Raw genomic sequence first — 22,311 nt, 5'->3', positions numbered from 1 at the left:
AGAGCCACGAAAGGGCTGTGTCACAGATGCCGAAGGATTGGAGGGTTTGGAGCAAAAGAGGGAGGTCAACAGTGTCAAAGGCTGCGGACAGATCAAGGAGGATAAGCAGAGAGAAGTGGCCTTTTGATTTTGCTGTAAGTAGGTCGTTGGTGACCTTAACAATAGCTGTCTCTGTGGAGTGATAGGGACTAAATCCAGATTGCATCGGGTCAAGAAGGGAGTTTAACGTAAGGAAATGGGATAGGCGTGCATATACTAGTTTTTCGAGAAGCTTTGAAGCAAGAGGGAGGAGGGAAATAGAGTGGTAGTTGGATAGGGAGGTAGGATCAAGGGAAGGTTTTTTGAGGATAGGTGTGACCAGTGCATGTTTCATCGATGAGGGAAATGTACCAGTGCTGAGGGAGAGGTTGAAAATGTGTGTTAGTATAGGGGTAAGGGTAGCAGAGAGGGAGGGGAGTATCTGTGAGGTGATAGGGTCAAGGGGGCAGGTGAGAGTGCAGTATAAGTGCCAAAACTTCTTCCTCAGTAACAGGGGAGAATGAACTAAGTTTCAGGTTATGAGGGTTGTGGTTGAGTGAGAGCATTTGATGGGGGGAGAGAATGGAATTATGTTTAGAGCTGATTTCATGCCTGATGGAGTCAATTTTGTTAATGAAGTGACTGGCAAAGTCTTGAGCTGACAGAGAAGTTGTGTTAGGAAGTGGGGGAGGGCAAAGGAGAGTATTGAAAGTGGAGAACAGACGTTTTGGGTTTGAAGAAAGATTAGAGATAAGAGTAGAGAAGTAGTGTTGCTTGTGGAGATTAAGGGCAGAATAGTAGGAGTTCAAGATGAATTTGTAATGAAGAAAATCAGCTGAACTCTGTGATTTTCTCCAATGCCATTCAGCAGTACGGGAACATCTGCGTAGGTACCGTGTCAGAGGAGTATGCCAGGGCTGGGGATGAGTGTGTGATTTCCGAGCAACGGTAAGAGGGGTGAGATTGTCAAGGACGGATATAAGGGTGGAATTATAGTGGTAGATAGATTGTTCATGGCAGGAAAAGGAGGAGAAGGATGAGAGGAGCAGTTTAAGGGAATTAGCAAGTTGTTGCTGATCTAAAGACATAGAAAATTCATTACCTTATCCTCACTTTGAAGTAAATAATAACCTGCTATATAGAATAGACAAAAAGGGCACAGTTATTGTTAAACAGTTGTTGGTACATCATGTTTTTCGTAATACAGTGATAAATCTTGCACATAGTCACATACTAGGGAGGGGGCACCTAGGAATGGATAAGACTAAAGAAAGGGTCCTTAGAAGGTTTTACTGGCCAGGTATGTTTAAGGCTGTTAATAATTATTGTTCTTCATGTCCCAAGTGCCAACTAACTGCTCCCAGTAAGGATTTTCGTTGTCCATTAGTGCCTTTACCAATCATTGATGTGCCATTTGAAAGAATTGCCATGGACTTGATAGGTCCACTGGTGAAGTTAGCCAGAGGACACCAGAATATACTGATTGTCCTGGTTTATGCAACCCGCTATCCTGAGGCAGTACCCCTACATAATTTTTCTGCAAAAACTTATGCTTATGTTTAGTAGAGTGGGTATACCCAAGGACATTTTGACAGATCAAGGAACTCCTTTTATGTCTAAGGTTACAAAATAATTGTGTAAACTGCTCCATATTAAGCATATGAAAACTTCAATATATCACCCTCAAACTAATGGGCTGGTAGAGAGGTTCAATAAGACCCTAAAGATTATGTTACGGAAGGCAATTGATGTGGATGGAAAAATTGGGACCTTTTATTGCCTTATTTAATGTATTCTATCAGGGAAGTTCCTTATGCCTCAACAGGGTTTTCACCTTTTTAACTTTTGTTTGGTCTACATCCATGTGGATTACTTGATATTGTTAAAGAGACATGGGAATAGGAAACTACACCCCATAGAAGTGTTATTGAGCATATATCTCAAATGCAAGATCGAATGGAGGCTGTCATGCCCATAGTTAGGGAACATATGGGAAAAGCCAAAGAAGCACAAAAATACAGTTATAATCATAATTCTAGGGCTAGAGTGTTTAAGCCTAGTGACAGGGTACTAGTTTTAGTCCCTACAGTAGAAAATAAATGTTTGGCTACTTGGCACGGCTCATATGAGATAATTGAAAAGGTGGGTGATGTAAACTATAAGGTGAGTCAGCCAGGGAGAAGAAAATCTGATCAGATATATCGCATTAATTTACTGAAGCCCTGTAAGGATAGGGAGGTTTTGTGTGTGGTAAATACAACAAAGATACCTGTTACTGAGCCAGAGTTATATGCTCAGAGCAGGCGGACAGGTTATGGAGCAGCGGCCTTTGTGGCCGCTGCTTCATAACTGCTGTTTCTGGAGAGTCTGCAGGCTCGCCAGAAACACGGGGCATCAAGCTCCATTCGGAGCTTGATACATATGCCCCTTAGACTTGTTTAAGATATCTCGGATATTATCATTTTGGGACTTCGCATACATCGGATTGCCATTCTGATTACCTGGAAGCACCCTGAGGATTTCATTGTGAATATGTGTTTTATGGGTCTTATACATACCTCATATGACTGAGGATTTTAAATGTAAATGGTCACTTGGCGTTTTTTATACTTTTCCTTTAATAAAACTGTATTATGCCATGTACCTCTCTTGTGTTTTTCAATATGCATAACTGCTGGACCTACGGAGGAACTCCTAAATGACTATCTCTCCAAATTCACAAACCATACTCCAAGGGAAGAAGAGCTAATACATCTTCATCTCTGAACTTAATACGAGATATCACCGGAAGTTCCCCACTGATAGATGCGGCAACTTACCTCATATGATTGAGGTATTTTCTAGTAAGGGCTATACATACCAGCCACCTATGTGTGACACCATCATCCTCTCTGATTGTTGTTTATTTTTACTGCAAGCACCAATAGAGACTTACCTATTCAGTTGTACAGATATCTAATTAACAATTATTTATATACTGATTTGTTTTATTATTGTTCTATTATTTTTTTACTACTTTATACTAAAGCCCTGTGACCCATATTCAGTGCTATCTCACCCTCTCTCCCATATATATATATATATATATATACACAGTATATATATATATATATATATATATATATATATATATACCTACATATATTCATATAGATATATAGGTATAGATATTTATTTAATCTACCAGATTTTTATCTGTTTTAATATTTTAACTAAATCCCTCTTCTGTGTGTGAAGTTGATACACAATCTTGTGTTTTCTGTCTTTTGGATTATTATTTGGTTAATTTCCTTTTCCATAATATGTCATTTAGAGTGACCACAGTGATCTTTACCGGAGGTAAGATAGCTGGTGAGCTCCTAATCACCCAGACTGTGCTGATTGCACTAATATAGTGCACCTCACTTGTGAGGATCCAATGTTGTGCTGCTGGGAATCTGAATTCTGTTTGTACATACATAAAATGATTTTTAAGTTGTGGTAACCTTTTCCCTCTATCCCCTCCTATTTTTAGTGGGTGTACATGATATGTCAAGGTCACTTTAAAGATTACATGGAAGCAAAAGAGAATATTCAATGGCACTACACGAGTTGTTGCCTATACCTGGTTTATTGGTTAGTCCAGTACTAGTGTATAATGGACTAAGTCAAGAGATATAAGTAGGCTGATGCTGTACACAAGGAGAGACAAACAGCACAGAAAAACCAGTTGATGACTGGAAAGTGTGTACATATATAGCACTCAACAACATTCACTAATTACTTAACCTGTATAGGTAATGGGAGAATAATCTAAGGAATGGCTACCAGGGAGGTGGGGTTAAAACTTAACTTTTATTAAACATAAAACACACAGTGGAACAATAAAAACACAGTGCCATGTCACTCTAAGCTCCAAGAATATCAATTAGGCTACTATGATGATAATGGCTAGTTGTCACCATGGGATAGTGTGCTGGACCTCAGAAATTGAATTGCTTACTACTGAGATAGGGAGTAAATAGGGGAGTAAGTAAAAGGGTAACCTCCCACAATAGGGGCAGTGGTATAATTCATAGATAGAAATGCTCCTGGTATGTAACTAACAGTGCAACAGATTAAATTGTACACCACTAGTATTCTCAGTGATACAAAGTAATGTACACTGTTTTTAGAAATATAAGGAGGAATACCATAAATAGTGTACCCAGGTGTGCATTATACAATCTCCAGATCTAGGAGTAATTCTATGTATCTTTGTACCCTCTATTGGGCTAATATAGTATAAAGGTTCAATTATTAAATATCGATGTGAGCATTTAGAGGTTATTCCTTTGTAAGTCCCATCTATATTACTGGGTTAGTAAAACAGCACTCAGTTTGCTTTAATATACTTCTGGTTGTTGGATAGATAATAATATAATAGTGCTTGTGTAGAACTGTGACACATAAACCTCACACATTCAATGCTCTATTTACTAATAGTATATCAGGTATATAGTGGCATGCAATTACGTTAAAATGATAAACATAGCATTCTTATCACTAGTATTATTGGGTGGCCCTGTTATGACCTAGACATGCGAGTCCAGGAGTACATGGCAAAATTATGAGACAGATCTGGTTAGCGGGTGTCTGTAGGGCTGGCTGTATTGTCTCTTATATAGTAATCAGTACAGACATCTACAGGGGAACACCAGTATTATGCTAGACCCCCCTAAAAAAGTAAAAGTAATTGGATTATATATCACGATTTAGGATAGCATGATTGGCACATTCTAGGATCGTGTTCTAAGGTGCCGTTAGCAAATTACCACTATGTTGATAAGTAGATAGAAAAAGTTAGGTATCAAGCGGTGTAACTAGGTGTAAGCCTAAAGTAGCTGTCTCCTTACAAAAGGCAGGCAGGATAGTTGCGTACTGCTGCTATGATTCTACTACATATATATATTTTTATTGGAGCACATATTTAGTAAGTTCAAGTATCTGGCTTACTACTGTTTATGTACAAAAAGTGTCAGGGGAGACCAGAGTGATATAATTTCTAAATAGAAACATGAATTAACTCACATTTCCATGAGGAACCCCCCAGAGAGATAGGCGGTAGGAGTTATACCTGTGTGTGACTGGATACTAAATAGTAGCCCAAGTACTTCTTATACTAAATGTACTAGCGTACAGTTGGTATAAATCGCATGGGTGCGATAAAGGAGGAGTAGCCAGGAGAGAATTTAAATGTAAATACTATCGCTATAACGACACCATTAGTGTGCCCAAATTATACTTAAATAACGTGCATAAGAGCCCTCAGAGCAGCTGACTGTTTGTGTGGTTAATATCAATCACTGTTAATGCGGAAAGAAGGATAAAGCCAGGAGCTGCTTAATCGAAGATAAGTACAGCGGTGACACTATTCGTCAACTGAAATGAAACTATATAGAGCTTAAGCTGTATTATGTCTTAAAATAAGAGATACAGGAGCACAGCCACTGCAAGTTAAAAATAAGATACTTGGAGAGAGACAGCTAAGTCTCTACTCCCCCTAACATGTTTCGCAAAAACTGCTTTATCAAAGGACGCATACCAGGAGCATTTCTATCTATGAATTATACCACTGCCCCTATTGTGGGAGGTTTACTTACTCCCCTATTTACTCCCTATCTTAGTAGTAAGCAATTCAATTTCTGAGGTCCAGCACACCATCCAATGGTGACAACTATCCATTATCATCATAGTAGCCTAGTTTATTTTCTTGGATCTTAGAGTGACATGACACTGTGTTTTTATTGTTCCACTGTGTGTTTTATGTTTAGTAAACGTTCAGTTTTAACCTCGCCTTCCTGGTAGCCGTTCCTTAAATTATTCTCCCATTACCTATACAGGTTAAGTAATTAGTGAATGTTGTTGAGTGCACTTTAAAGATTACTACTATGTGTGATATTTCTTTAAATTATGGTTAAAGGGACATTAGACCCATTTTTTTTCTTTCATTCTTCAGGTAGAGAATACAATTTTTAACAACATTACAATTTACTTCTATTATCTAATTAGCTTAATTCTTTAGATATCCTTTGTTTAAGAAATAGCAATGCACATGGGAGAACCAATCACACAAGGCATCTATGTGCAGCCACCAATCAGCAGGTTCTTAGCCTATATAGATATGCTTTTCAGCAAAGGATGTCAAAAGAATGAAGCTAATTAGATAATAGAAGTAAATTAGATGCATGCTTTTTCTAAATCATGAAATAATTGTTTGGGGTTTAGTGTCCCTTTAACTGCAGTTCTATGATTTGTATTTGATCCTATCTCTATTGTTTTCCTGATATTATACAATCCACATAGGATGATATACTATTCAAACAATATGATCAGTCTGGCAATATAATATATATTGACATTTCTGAGATGCTGAGAAAATTTTGTTTCCAGCATAACTAAACAACAATTATAAAAACAAAAAATGTTTTATTGAATACATAGGCCCCAATTTATCAAAGGTCTTGCGTACCTGATCCGACAGGTCCGCAAGACCTCGCTAAATGCAGAGAGCAATATGCTCTCCGCATTTAACATTGCACCAGCAGTTCACAAGAGCTGCTGGTGCAACTCCGCCCCCTGCTGACTCGCGGCCAATCGGCCGCCAGCAGGGAAGTGTCAATCAACCTGATCGTATTCGATCGGGTTGATTTCCGGCGATTCCTGTCCGCCTGCTCAGAGCAGGCGGACAGGGTTATGGAGCAGCGGTCTTTAGACCGCTGCTTCATAATTTGTGTTTCTGGCGAGTCTGAAGACTCGCCAGAAACACGGCCCTTCAAACTCCGTACGGAGCTTGATAAATATGGGCCAATTTCTCTATATTTTTTTTCAATTCACCTACAGTCTTATAAACAGATTTTTTTTTTTTTTTAAAAATGTGATTATTTGTAAAACAAATAAAATATATTTACCTACATTATAAGTGTTTCCTTAGGGGTGGAAAGAGAAGACAGATTGGGCACATTTCTAGAAATTGATCAATAGGCAACATGAACCTCATCTGAAAGAAGATAACCCTCTTTTTCAATATGACTATCTGGTTGGATAGTGTGTTACTTTGATACTGGGAAAAGGGAAGATTCCTCCTCTCTTAACAGTCTGCTATCACTTTGCATGTCACAAAAATCGTATCAATCACACGGATGACTTTTCAGATATCCAATCCGATTAAATATTTTTACAAAATGAGAATATTGTTATAATTTGTGATTGTTCTGATGTCAAAAGAGGTATATCGAAAGCCAATAACATGTTTATTTTATATTTTTCCCCATAAGTGGTATGAAAGAAAAAAAAGTATGTGCCCATGTTCCCCCTTTTTATATGCAGTTCCAAAAATCTTATAAGGTAGACTTTTTTAATAATGATATTTAAAATGTGTGTAGATAAATTACAGATGTATCCATTATAAATACTTGGATTATTTTACATCAGAAACTACCAGGTAAAACTTGCACAAGAATCTATGTCTAAGAGGAGGATAACATTAAAAGTTAACACCTAAGTTGGAATTTGTTTATATTTATTCTGGAAGCATTGCTAAGAACATCACAAAATAATTGAGGAAATAAAAATATATATTTCTGAGTGAAGGTTGCAGAAATAAAGAATTATGCATAGCAGCATCAATACAGCTTTAAAGTAACAAAAATTAATTTGCTGCAGGCTCATACAAGTGCCAAGGTAAAGATTGATTTTTAGTATTATTTAGGCTTCTTTTTTTCTTGCACACATCTTTAAAGTTATTGCAAAATAGCTTCATACTTGGAAAAAAAAAAGAGATTGTGTACTTGTAACTCAATGCACTCAGAGTGGTGGACACTATAGCAGCTCCTTTATGGTACAAGTCAATGGCTTGTAGTTTTTTAGAAGGCAAATGTTTCACTACTTTAGTTGCTAGAAATGGGGTTGAATATTCTGGAATTATATTTAACTGTGATGATAGAAACACAAGAATAAAAGAATGTGGTATTTCAAATTATATTGGTTTGTTGAAGTAGTTTGGACCTTCACATCTAATATATCATATATCAGCTATATGTGTATATTTGTATCTTTACTTCCCCCCTTACAGCTCTTTCCTGCTCATCACATGATGTCTGCCTTTAACATCATCCTTCACTTCTGAATTAGTGAAAAAGGGGTAGTGTACAAGCGCTAAGGTAATCCCCAAGCTGTATCCAAACAGAGATCCTAACCAACCTCCAAAAAATATGCACAAGTAGTAAGAAGTGAATACAGTGCCAACAAGAGGCCAAGGGATAAATATACTCACAGAGAGATAAAAGAAGATTATTTAATGAACCATGTTAAAAAGCATCAGTAATAAAAGACTATATATAAAAAATGTAAAAAGCACATATAAATAAAATTACAAATACAGGAATATCTTACAGAAGCGGCTCAAAGGGCCAAAGCTGATAATTACAATAAAAACAGAGGTAATAACAGGTGATCAGTGTGAGTGGTACACCAGAATAAGAGTGTATACTAATAAAACAGAATTAGCCTAAGTACAAATATAACAAGTGCATCAAGCAAAAAACTAATAACCAATAGTACAAACAATAGTATTCAAAAAAAGTGTTTCAAAAATAGTGTTCCAAAAAATAGAAAAATGCACTGCAGTGCAAAAAAAAGGGGGGTAGCAAAATAATTGTATAGATACGATCAAATAGTGAGTGAGTGCAAATGGATATAAAAATGCTAGCTACTTAATCCAGTGAGGTTAAGATATAGTTAAATAAAATACACAATATGCAATAACATAAAAAATAATCCAAAAAAGTGTTCAAAAAGTTGATCAACAAATGTTAGTGAAGAACAAAAATAAGTCAATCAAAACTAAAAAGTGGAAAAAATGGGTGATGAAAAGCAAGGTGAAAGTGAGGAAATTGATTCCTTCCAATGTTAGTTACTTTAACAGATCCAAATTCCTGAGTGTGGTAGCTGAAGTAGCTGATTGGATCCTAGCACCTGTCAGCTGCTCCTATGGTATCCTAAAAAGTGTCCCTGTAAAAAAAGAAATTCACAACATAGTGTATCCAATATGAGAATGAAGTAAAGATTAAAGTAATGCTTACCAATATGTCAACGCGTTTCTGCCCTCAAAAAAGGGCCTTTCTCAAGACTAGCTTGACTAACTTAACTAACTTTTTGAACACTTTTTTGGATTATTTTTTATGTTATTGCATATTGTGTATTTTATTTTTTATGTTATTGCATATTGTGTATTTTATTTAACTATATCTTAACCTCACTGGATTAAGTAGCTAGCATTTTTATATCCATTTGCACTCACTCACTATTTGATCGTATCTATACAATTATTTTGCTACCCCCCTTTTTTTAAACACTATTTTTGAACACTATTGTTTGTACTATTGTTTATTAGTTTTTTGCTTGATGCACTTGTTATAGTTGTACTTAGGCTAATTCTGTTTTATTAGTATACACTCTTATTCTGGTGTACCACTCACACTGATCACCTGTTATTACCTCTGTTTTTATTGTAATTATCAGCTTTGGCCCTTTGAGCCGCTTCTGTAAGATATTCCTGTATTTGTAATTTTATTTATATGTGCTTTTTACATTTTTTATATATAGTCTTTTATTACTGATGTTGGCGCTTTATTCACTTCTTACTACTTGTTCACTTCTGAATTACACAGGACTATAGAACTGAACAGCAGATAAGAAAAATAACCTGCTTAGGAGAAAATTATATTATATATACATTTTTCTTTTTTTTTATGCACTTTTTCTCCTTTTATTTTTGTACTTCCTGTATATGTCTCTCTCCCATTCTTCTTATATAAATACATAGGACCAATTATACTTTGTTTGTATTTTCCAGCATACAAATTTAAAGTCCATCTTTGTACTTATAGATTGACCATTTCACGAACAGTCCACCAGAGGTCTGAAGTCACGGTAATCATTCTAGTGTAAATTGCACTAAATTGGCATATATTTCACACCAGTCTGGGATGTGCTTTGCACAGTGATGTGCAGTGCTATAACATATGTTCACATTTTATAAGTGAGGCACTAGCAATAGAATTATACAAGAACTGCACTCACTACTCAGCACAGTGCTGCTTATTAAGACAACATGCTGCCTATTGACATCTGCTGAAGAATTGCACACTACATCAAGCTAACCCTATTTTCTCTCCTCTGCTTTCAGGTACGTGAATAGAGACCCTGTCAATCTGCAACTATTCACTGCTCTCTGGTGTTTTTTACTCTCCTATAACTCTCTTCTGGTACGTGAATAGAGACCCTGTCAATCTGCAACTATTCACTGTTCTCTGGTGTTTTTTACTCTCCTGTAACTCTCTTCTGGTACGTGAATAGAGACCCTGTCAATCTGCAACTATTCACTGCTCTCTGGTGTTTTTTACTCTCCTGTAACTCTCTTCTGGTACGTGAATAGAGACCCTGTCAATCTGCAACTATTCACTGCTCTCTGGTATTTTTTACTCTCCTGTAACTCTCTTCTGGTACATTAATATTTACATAGAGCAAATGATTTTAGTTTGTTAATTTAGTCCTACATCTGTTGTACTGTTATCCAATGTGTTATTTCTAATGTTCATTTAATTGCCATGTGATGTTCAATCCTTATCAATACTTGCTATTATTCTAAAATGTATAGCTGTCTTATTCCATAGTATTAACCTCCCCCAAATTTTATTGTCTGTTTACTTAACATCTCACCCTGACCAGACCAGAATCTAACTTTACAATTGGCCTTTCCAATTGTCTTTGATTAGCAATCAACTAAATTTAGTGGACTCAGCTGACTGCCCTCCCTGTATATATTTCACACCAGTCTGGGATGTGCATTGCACAGTGATGTGCATTGCTATAACATATGTTGACATTTTCCAAGTGAACATTTTAAAAGTGAGGCACTAGCAATAGAATTGTACAAGAATTGAACAAGGATTGGGAAAGGGGCAAGAAAAAGGCAGGTACTTTTGTAATATTATGTTTGATATACCTTGCTGTTTTCAAATGCAATTGCTACTGTAATACGGTGCATTTTGTGTTTAATTGGTTCCCTCTTTTGTAAAAATGCCTAATATCTTCTTATTCCTTTTTGCTGCCTTCTGTCTCTATAACAAACTACATTATTCAATTACTCCTTCTCTCTCTCCACCTGCACTGTTCATTAGCCCATCTCTCTTAAACTCACCTTACTTTTGTACTCATGAACTTTACCTATTCCTAACTACTCTCTCTCCCCCCCTGTACCTTGTCTCAAAAGCAGTCTCACTACTGAAAATCTGTATCTCATCTTATGTCACTCTACCTCTTGCTTCTACTAACTGCTGGTGACATCTCCCCTAATCCTGGTCCCCAACAACTGCATAGCCATGTACATCCATGTATACCATCCCACAGACTCAAAAAACAAAACTCTGCAAACCTTACTTACATTCCTCTTGCATCAAAAGCCACTTCCCCTTTCACTTGTGCACTTTGGAACTCTCGCTCTGTTTTCAACAAACTCACTTCTATACATGACCTCTTTATCTCCCACACCCTCAAGCTTCTGGCCCTAACAGAAACCTGGACCTCTCCCCTAGACACAGCATCCACTGCTGCTCTGTCACATGGGGGTCTCCACTTCAGCCACACTCCTAGGTCTGGTAATAGACAAGGAGGTGGTGTAGGTATTTTACTTTCCTCTTGTTGCACCTTTCAACAAATACATCCCATCTCTTCCCTCACATTTTCCTCATTCGAAACCCACATGATTTGTTTATTCTCTCCTCTTTCTATACGTGTTGCAGTCATATACCGTCCTCCTGGCTCCTCAACTCAATTTCTAGATCACTTGGCTGCATGGCTACCTTATTTCCATTCCTCAGACACCCCTTCCCTCATTCTTGGTGACTTCAACATCCCTCTTGACAATCCCACTGCCTCCTCTGCAAAACAACTTCTGCAACTCACTTCCCCTTTTGGTTTGTCACAATGGACTGATTCTCCCACTCACAAAGATGGTCACTCCCTTGACCTGATCTTTAGCTATCTATGCACCCTCTCAAACTTCACAAACTCCCCCTTTCCTCTTTCTGACCACCATCTCCTTACTTGCAACATATCATCCTTCCCTACAACTCTCCCTCCTTCTGCTCCTCACACCAAACTTCACCAAACTTCACAGAAGCATTACGTCATTAGATTAACAACAGCTTTCTAATTCCCTTAAACCTCTCATCCTTCTCCTCCTTTTCATGCCCTGACCAATCTATCTGCCACTATAATTCCATACTTTCATCCGTCCTTGACAATCTCGCCCCTCTTACCATAGCTCGGAAATCAAACACTCATCCTCAGCCCTGGCATACTCCTCTGACACGATACCTACGCAGATGTTCCCGTACTGCTGAGCGGCAATGGAGAAAATCTAGGAGTTCAGCTGATTTTCAACATTACAAATTTATTTTGAACTCCTACTACTCTGCCCTTAATTTCCATAAGCAACACTACTTCTCTACTCATATCTCTAATCTTTCTTCAAACCCAAAACATTTGTTCTCCACTTTCAATACTCTTCTCCGCCCTCCCCCACCTCCTAATACAACTTGTCAGCTCAAGACTTTGCCAACCACTTCAATAACAAAATCAACTCCATCAGAAATTAAATCAGCTCTCAACATAATTTCATTCTCTCACCCCCTCAAACGCTCTCAATCAATCACAACCCACATAACCTTAAACTTAGCTCATTCTTCCCTATTACTGAGGAAGAAGTTTCGGCACTTATACTGCGCTCTCACTTCACTACCTGTCCCCTTGACCCTATCCCCTCACAGCTACTCCCCTCCCTCTCTGCCACCCTTACCCCTATACTCACACACACTTTCAACCTCTCCTTCAGCACCGGTATTTTTCCCTCATCGCTGAAACATGCACTGGTCACACCTATCCTCAAAAAACTTTTCCTTGATCCTACCTCCCCATTTAACTACCGCCCTATTTCCCTCCTCCCTCTTGCATCAAAGTTTCTCGAAAAACTAGCTTATGCACGCCTATCCAGTTTCCTTACAATAAACTCCCTCCTTGACCCATTGCAATCTGGATTTCGTCCCCATCACTCCACAGAAACAGCAATTGTTAAGGTTACCAACGACCTACTTACAGCAAAATCAAAAGGCCACTTCTCTCTGCTTATTCTCCTTGATCTGTCCGCATCCTTTGACACTGTTGACCACCCTCTCTTGCTCCAAACCCTTGAATCCTTCGGCATATGTGACACAGCCCTCTCGTGGCTCTCTTACTACCTGTCAAACCGTACCTTTAGTGTAGCCTTCTCTGGGGCCTCCTCTACCCCGTCACAACTTTCTGTTGGAGTACCGCAAGGCTCTGTCCTCGGTCCCCTTCTCTTCTCAATCTACACGTCATCACTAGGTTCCCTAATAAAGTCCCACAGTTTACAATATCATTTGTATGCCGATGACACCTAAATCTACTTCTCTGCACCAGACCTTTCTCCTTCCTTGCTAACCCGTGTCACTAACTGTCTTTCTCACATCTCCAACTGGATGTCCTCTCACTACCTCAAGCTAAATCTCTCCAAAACTGAGCTCCTTATTTTCCCCCCTTCATCTAAACTCTCCACCCCCAATCTCTCTATAACTGTCGACAACTCCATCATTACCCCTACCCCGCATGCCCGATGTCTCAGGGTCACATTTGACTCAGATCTTTCTTTCACTCCTCACATTCAGTCTTTGGCTAAAGCCTGCCGCTTCCACCTTAAAAACATCTCTAAAATTATACACTTCTTTACACAAGACACAACTAAGATTTGAATCCATTCTCTCATCCTCTCCCTCCTCGATTACTGCAACTCTGTCCTCTCTGGTCTCCCCACCTACCGCCTAGCTCCTTTACAATCCTTAATGAATGCCTCTGCAAGACTCGTCTTCCTTACAGGTCGCTCTTCATCTGCTGCACCTCTCTGCCAATCTCTTCACTGGCTTCCTCTTGCCTCTAGGATCAAACACAAAATTCTCACTCTGACATACAAAGCCCTCAACTGCACTGCTCCCCCCTATATCTCAGACCTTGTCTCCAGATACTCTTCCTCCCGTCCCCTTCGCTCTGCTCATGACCTCCTACTCTACTCCTCTCTTGTCACCTCATCACACTCCCATTTACAGGACTTCTCCAGACTGGCTCCCATCTTGTGGAACTCTCTGCCTCGCTCCACAAGACTCTCTTCTAGTTTTAAAAGCTTCAAGTGCTCCCTAAAGACTCTACTGTTCAGGGATGCATACAACCTACGCTAACCTTTCTTTATGCCAGTTCCTCTCCTCCATTGCTATCCCCTGAACCCCCTTAGCATGTAAGCTTAAGAGTCCAGCTGTTTGTTGATCACCTTCTCAAGAGCTGACTACAACAGTGCAACTCTTGGCAGGGCCCTCTACCCATTTGATCCCTATAACTATTTTGTTGTACTCCACCTTTGTTAATAGCGCTGCAGAATCTGTTGGCGCTCTACAAATAACTGATAATAATAATAATAATAATAATAATAATAATAATAAATTGCGATTGCGCTCACATGATCACATTTACTTTCAACACGTAATATGAGCTGTAAGCCCAATGAGTGCAAACACCTTATCCTTTGAGCTCCACTCGTAATCTAACCCTTTATAAATAACAAATTATTTTTAACTGAAAAACAATTCTTAAGCAGTTTTCAAGAAATATTCAATTTGAACCAATCTACTATGAATATTTTATTCATCACAAGAACATGTTTAAAAACAAAAGTGTGACACATTCTGCAATACCTTGCTTTATATTCAACAAGAAATCACTTTGTATGAAACGTTTTATTAAAAAATTACATATTTCATCAAAAAATAAACAAAATATTTTTAAAAATATTACAAATTAAACTTTCTAAAAAAAAAAAAAAAAGCTTTTAAACCATTTTAATTCTTAATGAAAATAGTATCTTAAAAATATATCCATATAACAATAAAATCTTAACAGACAACTGCAGAAACAAAATGTATCAACATTTTACACAAACAAGAAAAACAAATACATGTGCACTATCATATTTTATAAGCTCCAATCAAATAATGCCCCAAAGCAACCTGATATTTAAAAATAATGTAGTTATGCAATTATTTAAATTTACAATATTGTGCACACACTAGTTTTAGAACTATTTGCATAACAATCTATTTATCATCTATCTATCCATCTATCTATCTATCTATCTATCTATCTATCTATCCATATATCCATCTATCTATCCATCTATCTATCTATCTATCTATCTATCTATCTATCTATCTATATCTATCTATCATCTATCTATCTATCTATCTATCTATCTATCTATCTATCTATCTATCTATCTATCTATCTATCTATCCATCTATCTATCTATCTATCCATATATCTATCCATCTGTCTATCCATCTGTCTATCCATCTATCTATCTATCTATCTATCTATCTATCTATCTATTATTATTATTATTATCAGTTATTTGTAGAGCGTCAACTGATTCTGCAGTGCTAAAAACATAGGCGTGGTATACAAGGTAACATTTATAAGGATCAAATGGGTAGAGGCCCTATTGAGAGCTGCACTGTTGTAGTTATCTCTTATGAAGGTGATCTGCAAACAGCTGAGCTAAAAGACTTACATTCTAAGGGGTTTCAAGGGGATAGCAAAGGAGGAAAGGAACTGGGGCTAGAAAAGTTTAGTGTAGGTTGTATAAATAGGTAGGTGGGGAGCATTAGAGAGCTGTTTGGGGGGGATCAAGGAGGTTGTGGGCTAAGGCAGGGGTCCATCACAGCTGAATATTATTTAAAAAACAAAACAAAAAAAAACACCTTTTATTTTAGTGCTGGCATACTTTCTGCCAGTACTTAAGATGGCGGGGACAATTGTGGGGTGGGGAAGGGAAGAGAGCTGTTTGGGAGGGTTCAGGGGGTGGGATGTGTCAGGTGGGAGGCTAATCTCTACACTAAAGATAAAATTAATCCTGCAAGCTCTCTACAAGCTACCTAATTAATCCCTTCACTGCTGGGCATAATACAAGTGTGGTGCGCAGCAGCATTTAGTGGCCTCCTAATTGCCAAAAAGCAATGCCAAAGCCATATATGTCTGCTATTTCTGAACAAAGGAGATCCCAGAGAAGCATTTTACAACCATTTGTGCCATAATTGCACAAGCTGTTTGTAAACAATTTTAGTGAGAAACCAAAAAGTGTGAAAAATGTAACTTTTTTTTTATTTGCTCGCATTTGGCGGTGAAATGGTGGCATGAAATATACCAAAATGGGCCTAGATCAATACTTTGGGTTGTCTACTACACTACACTAAAGCTAAAATTAACCTTTCAAGGTCCCTACAAGCTCCCTAATTAACCCCTTCACTGCTGGGCATAATACATGTGTGGTGCACAGTGACATTTAGTGGCCTTCTAATTACCAAAAAGCAATGCCAAAGCCATATATGTCTGTTATTTATGAACAAAGGGGATCCCAGAGAAGCATTTACAACCATTTGTGTCATAATTGCACAAACTGTTTGTAAATAATTTCAGTGGGACAAACTTTGTGAAAAAGTGAACAATTTTTTTTATTTGCTCGCATTTGGCAGTGAAATGGTGGCATGAAATATACCAAAATGGGCATAAATCAATACTTTGGGTTGTATTCCAAAAAAAAAAATATACATGTCAAGGGATATTCAGAGATTCTGGAGAGATATCAGTGTTCCAATGTAACTAGTGCTAATTTTGAAAAAAAGTGATTTTTTGCTACTTGTACTTATTACCCTATAACTTGCAATAAAAGCAAAGAACATGTAAACATTGGGTATTTCTAAACTCCGGACAAAATTTAGAAACTATTTAGCATGATTGTTTTTAGGTGGTCAAAGTTAGAAAAAGTGTGTTTTTTTCATTTTTTCCTCATATTTTATAAATTTTTTTATAGTAAATTATAAGATATGATGAAAATAATGGTATCTTTAGAAAGTCCATTTAATGGCGAGAAAAACGGTATATAATATGTGTGGGTACAGTAAATTAGTAAGAGGAAAATTACAGCTAAACACAAACACTGCAAAAATGTAAAAATAGCCCTTGTCCTTAAGGGTAAGAAAATTGAAAAATGGTCCGGTCATTAAGGGGTTAAATAAATCATAATTATTGGCATTAATTTAAGTTGCTCATAATACCATTTAATTAATCAATGTATTAAGATTGACTTAACTACCAAACTACATGTACAGTAGAAATAACATTGGCCTAGATTTAGAGTTTTGTCGGTAAAGACCCGCGTTGCTAACGCTGCTTTTTTTTGCAGCGCACCCTTAAGACGCTGGTATTTAGAGTTGTCTGAATGTCTGCGTTAGCCTCAGAAAAGGGAGCGTTGAGCATAATTTAGCTCCACAACTCTCAATACCAGCGTTGCCTACGGTAGCGGTAAGCTGGAAAAACGTGCTCGTGAACGATATCCCCATAGGAAACAATGGGGCTGTGCTGGCTGAAAAAAAAACTAACACCTGCAAAAAAGCAGCATTCAGCTCCTAACGCAGCCCCATTGTTTCCTATGGGGAAACACTCTCTAAGTCTACACCTAACACCCTAACATGAACCCCGAGTCTAAACACCCCTAACCTTATACTTATTAACCCTAACATCGCCGACACCTATATTATATTTATTACCCCCTAATCTGCCCCCCCCCCAACGTCGCCGCCACCTACCTACACTTAGTAACCTCTAATCTGCCAACTGGACCTCGCCGCCACTATAATAAATGTATTAACCCCTAAACCGCCGCACTCCCACCTCGAAAACACTATAATAAATTGTATTAACCCCTAATCTGCCCTCCCTAACATTGCCGCCACCTACCTACAATTATTAACCCCTAATCTGCTGCCCCCACCGTCGCCGCTACTATAATAAAGTTATTAACCCCTAAACCTAAGTCTAACCCTAACCCTAACACCTCCCTAACTTAAATATAATTTAAATTAATCTAAATAAATTTACTATCATAAATAAATTATTCCTATTTAAAACTAAATACTTACCTATAAAATAAACCCTAGTATAGCTACAATATAACTAATAGTTACATTGTAGCTATTTTAGGATTTATATTTATTTTACAGGCAACTTTGTATTTATTTTAACTACTTACAATAGCTATTAAATAGTTAATAACTATTTAATAGCTACCTAGTTAAAATTATTACAAAATTACCTGTAAAATAAATCCTAACACCTAACACTACACTATCAATAAATCAATTAAATAAATTAACTACAATTAGCTAAACTAAAATACAATTAAATAAACTAATCTATAATACAAAAAAAACAAACACTAAATTACAGAGAATAAAAAAAAATTACAAGAAGTTTAAACTAATTACACCTAATCTAAGCCCCCTAATAAAATAAAAAAGCCCCCCAAAATAATAAAATGCCCTATCCTATTCTAAATTACAAAAGTAATCAGCTGTTCAGATCAGCCAATAGAATGTGAGGTCAATCCGATTGGCTGATTGGATCAGCCAATCGGATTGAACTTCAATCTGATTGGCTGATAGAATCAGCCAATAGGAATTTGAGGGACGCCATCTTGGATGACGTCCCTTAAAGGAACCGTGATTTGTCGTTAGTCCGTCGGTTGAAGAGGATGGCTCCGCGTCGGCTGGCTGGAAGATGGCTCCGCTCCACTCCAGATGGATGACGATAGAAGACCCCGCATGGATGAAGACTTCTACTGGATGGAGGACCTCTTCTTGCCCTACTTGGATGAAGACTTCTACCGGATGGAGGACATCTTCTTGCTCCGCTTGGATGAAGAATTCGGCTCGGCTGGGTGAAGACGACTCAAGGTAGGGAGATCTTCAGGGGGTAAGTGTTAGGTTTATTTAAGGGGGGTTTTGGTGGGTTAGAGTGGGGGTATGTGGGTGGTGGGTTTTAATGTTGGGGGCAGGGGTTGTATTTTTATTTACAAGTAAAAGAGCTGATTACTTTGGGGCAATGCCCCGCAAAAAGCCCTTTTAAGGGCTGGTAAAAGAGCTGATTACTTTTTTAATTTAGAATAGGGTAGGGCATTTTATTATTTTGGGGGGCTTTTTTATTTTATTAGGGGGCTTAGATTAGGTGTAATTAGTTTAAACGTCTTGTAAAAAATTTTTATGTTCTGTAATTTAGTGTTTGTTTTTTTTGTATTATAGATTAGTTTATTTAATTGTATTTTAGTTTAGCTAATTGTAGTTAATTTATTTAATTCATTTATTGATAGTGTAGTGTTAGGTGTATTTGTAACTTAGGTTAGGATTTATTTTACAGGTAATTTTGTAATTATTTTAACTCGGTAGCTATTAAATAGTTATTAACTATTTAATAGCTATTGTAACTAGTTAAAATAAATACAAAGTTGTCTGTAAAATAAATATAAATCCTAAAATAGCTACAATGTAACTATTAGTTATATTGTAGCTATATTAGGGTTTATTTCATAGGTAAGTATTTAGTTTTAAATAGGAATAATTTATTTAATGAAAGTAAATTTATTTAGATTCATTTAAATTATATTTAAGTTAGGGGGTGTTAGGGTTAGACTTAGGTTTAGGGGTTAATAACTTTATTATAGTAGCGGCGACGGTGGGGGTGGCAGATTAGGGGTTAATAATTGTAGGTAGGTGGCAGCGATGTTAGGGAGTTCAGATTAGGGGTTAATACAATTTATTATAGTGTTTGCGAGGCGGGAGTACGGCGGTTTAGGGGTTAATACATTTACTATAGTGGCGGCGAGGTCCAGTCGGCAGATTAGGGGTTAATAAGTGTAGGTAGGTGGCGGCGACGTTGAGGGGGCAGATTAGGGGGTAATAAATATAATATAGGTGTCGGCAATGTTAGGGGCAGCAGATTAGGGGTTCATAGGGATAATGTAGGTTGCGGCAGTGTCCGGTCGGCAGATTAGGGGTTAAAAAAATGTATTATAGGGTTTGCAATGTAGGGGGGCCTCGGTTTAGGGGTTCATAGGTAGTTTGTGGGTGTTAGTGTACTTTATAGCACAGTAGTTAGGAGCTTTATGTTCCGGCGTTAGCCCATAAAGCTCTTAACTACTGACTTTTTATGGCGGTAGGAGTCTTGTCGGTAGAGGCTCTACCGCTCACTTCTTCCAAGACTCGAAATACCAGCGTTAGGCAAATCTCATTGAAAAGAGAGGATACGCAATTGATGTAAGGGGATCTGCGGTAGCCTCAAGTCGCGGAAAGAAAGTGAGCGGTAGACCCTTTCCTGCCTGACTCTAAATACCAGCGGGCGGTAAAAAGCAGCGTTAGGACCCCTTAACGCTGCTTTTCACGGCTAACGCCAAACTCTAAATCTAGGCGATTATTTGTTACTTTTTTTAATCATCTGTATAATTACTGAATTTAAATATATTTACAAATATATATTGCTATAAAATAATTTTTAATGATTAAATGATACACAATATAATTATTATAATACCAGGCTGTATATGTGTTTTTACTGAGTTTTAACTGTATATTTTATGAATTCTTATATCTGTGAATATTTAATAAATGCTGCAAAATGGTATCTATATGCTGAGAATCTTCCATTCAGTAATACAATTAACTTAAATATATTGCACTATTATGAGTGTTTTTCTTTTCATATTTGTCCTTCAAGTTTGGGGTTTTGTCCAGGAGAAGATATGCGCTGACATTCTGAAAAAGATGTACTGTCTTTGTAAAGGTGTCTTGACCAAAGCAAGAGACAAAATTACTTTTTAAAATAATTATTTAAAGCGACATAAGACCCAAATTTTTCTTTCATGATTCATGATTCTTTCATGTATGAGAACATACCATTTTAAACAACTTTCCAATGTACTTTTCTTGTTTTCTTGTTATCCTTTGTAAAAAGCAAGAAGGTAAGTTCAGGAGCGTGCACGTGTCTGCAGTACTGTATGGTAGCAGTTTTGCAACAATGTTATACATTAGCAAGAGCACGAGATGACAGCATTATTTCCTGTCATGTACTGCTTCAGATATTTGCACGGTACCTATCTAGATATCTCTTCAACAAAGAATAACATGAGAACTAAACAAATTTCATAATAGAAGTAAAATTATTATTTTTTTTTTAATTGTGTTCTCTATCTGAATCATGAAATATATTTTTTTATTTCATGTCCCTTTAATTAAAAATGCCTTTATTTTTTATAAAGTAGAGTTTTGCAAGTGGTGACACATTAGCTAGCAGCATAAAATACTTTTTCTATGGTTGTGTAGCCACTCCCAGAAGTTATAGCTGTTGCTGTTGGGAGGTGTCATAGTTGTGGGAAAATGTACTTCTGACTGGTGTTTTCACATGAACACTGTTGATAGCATTATAGTAATCACTATACAGCTCTCCTCTAACTACCTGTAGCAACAGAAAATATCTTGTCCATAGTATATTAAATGTAAATGTATTTAAAGTTGTGAATGTATTGAAATACACATCTATATTATGACATACAGATTTGCTGAATAACTTCTGTTGAACTACAGTAGTTTTTATTCACTCTTCTTTTTCAAGCACAAAAATAATAGAAAATGTATTGCAGTCTTGTAATTCTCTCATGAGTCAGCCAAAGATGAAAAGATATATTCAGCCGCTCTTCAAGATTTTTTTTATCAATCGCTTTAGCCACTTTCTGCATTCTGAAAATGAATTATTGTTGCTCAAACCTGTCACTTGTGCTAGCCATCTGTAATTTATCAGTTGTGATTGCTATTCAAGAGCATTCTTCTATGATTAGCAATATTTTGAACACCTGTTCAACAGATATGATAAATCACCAGTACTTGGATATTCATCTCTTGAGATTTTATAAGTCAGTAAAGGGATTCAAATAGGTTGCATGCTTTATGTTTAACAGACTTTAACTTTGTTTTTTACATTTAAATAGTCTTTCATTTCTGTTCTCAAATTTGCATAATTACAGATAGATTATTGGTTTGATTTATTGTTACTGCTTGTTTTTGTCTGTTAACATTGGTGTCTTCATTACAATATTTTATTCTGAATTCTAATGCTTTCCTAATATATTCATACATTTTTTTAGAATTATTTCTTTGTTTTTATTGCTTCATATACAGTATGAAAACAAGGCATTATTATTACTAGGCACATATAACTAATCCTCTAGTCAGATTGATTTGCACTAATGTCACAGATGCATTATCAATC

This window comes from Bombina bombina, chromosome 2 (genome assembly GCF_027579735.1).
Source record: "Bombina bombina isolate aBomBom1 chromosome 2, aBomBom1.pri, whole genome shotgun sequence".
NCBI lineage: Eukaryota > Metazoa > Chordata > Amphibia > Anura > Bombinatoridae > Bombina > Bombina bombina.
This window is presented reverse-complemented; position numbering follows the sequence as displayed.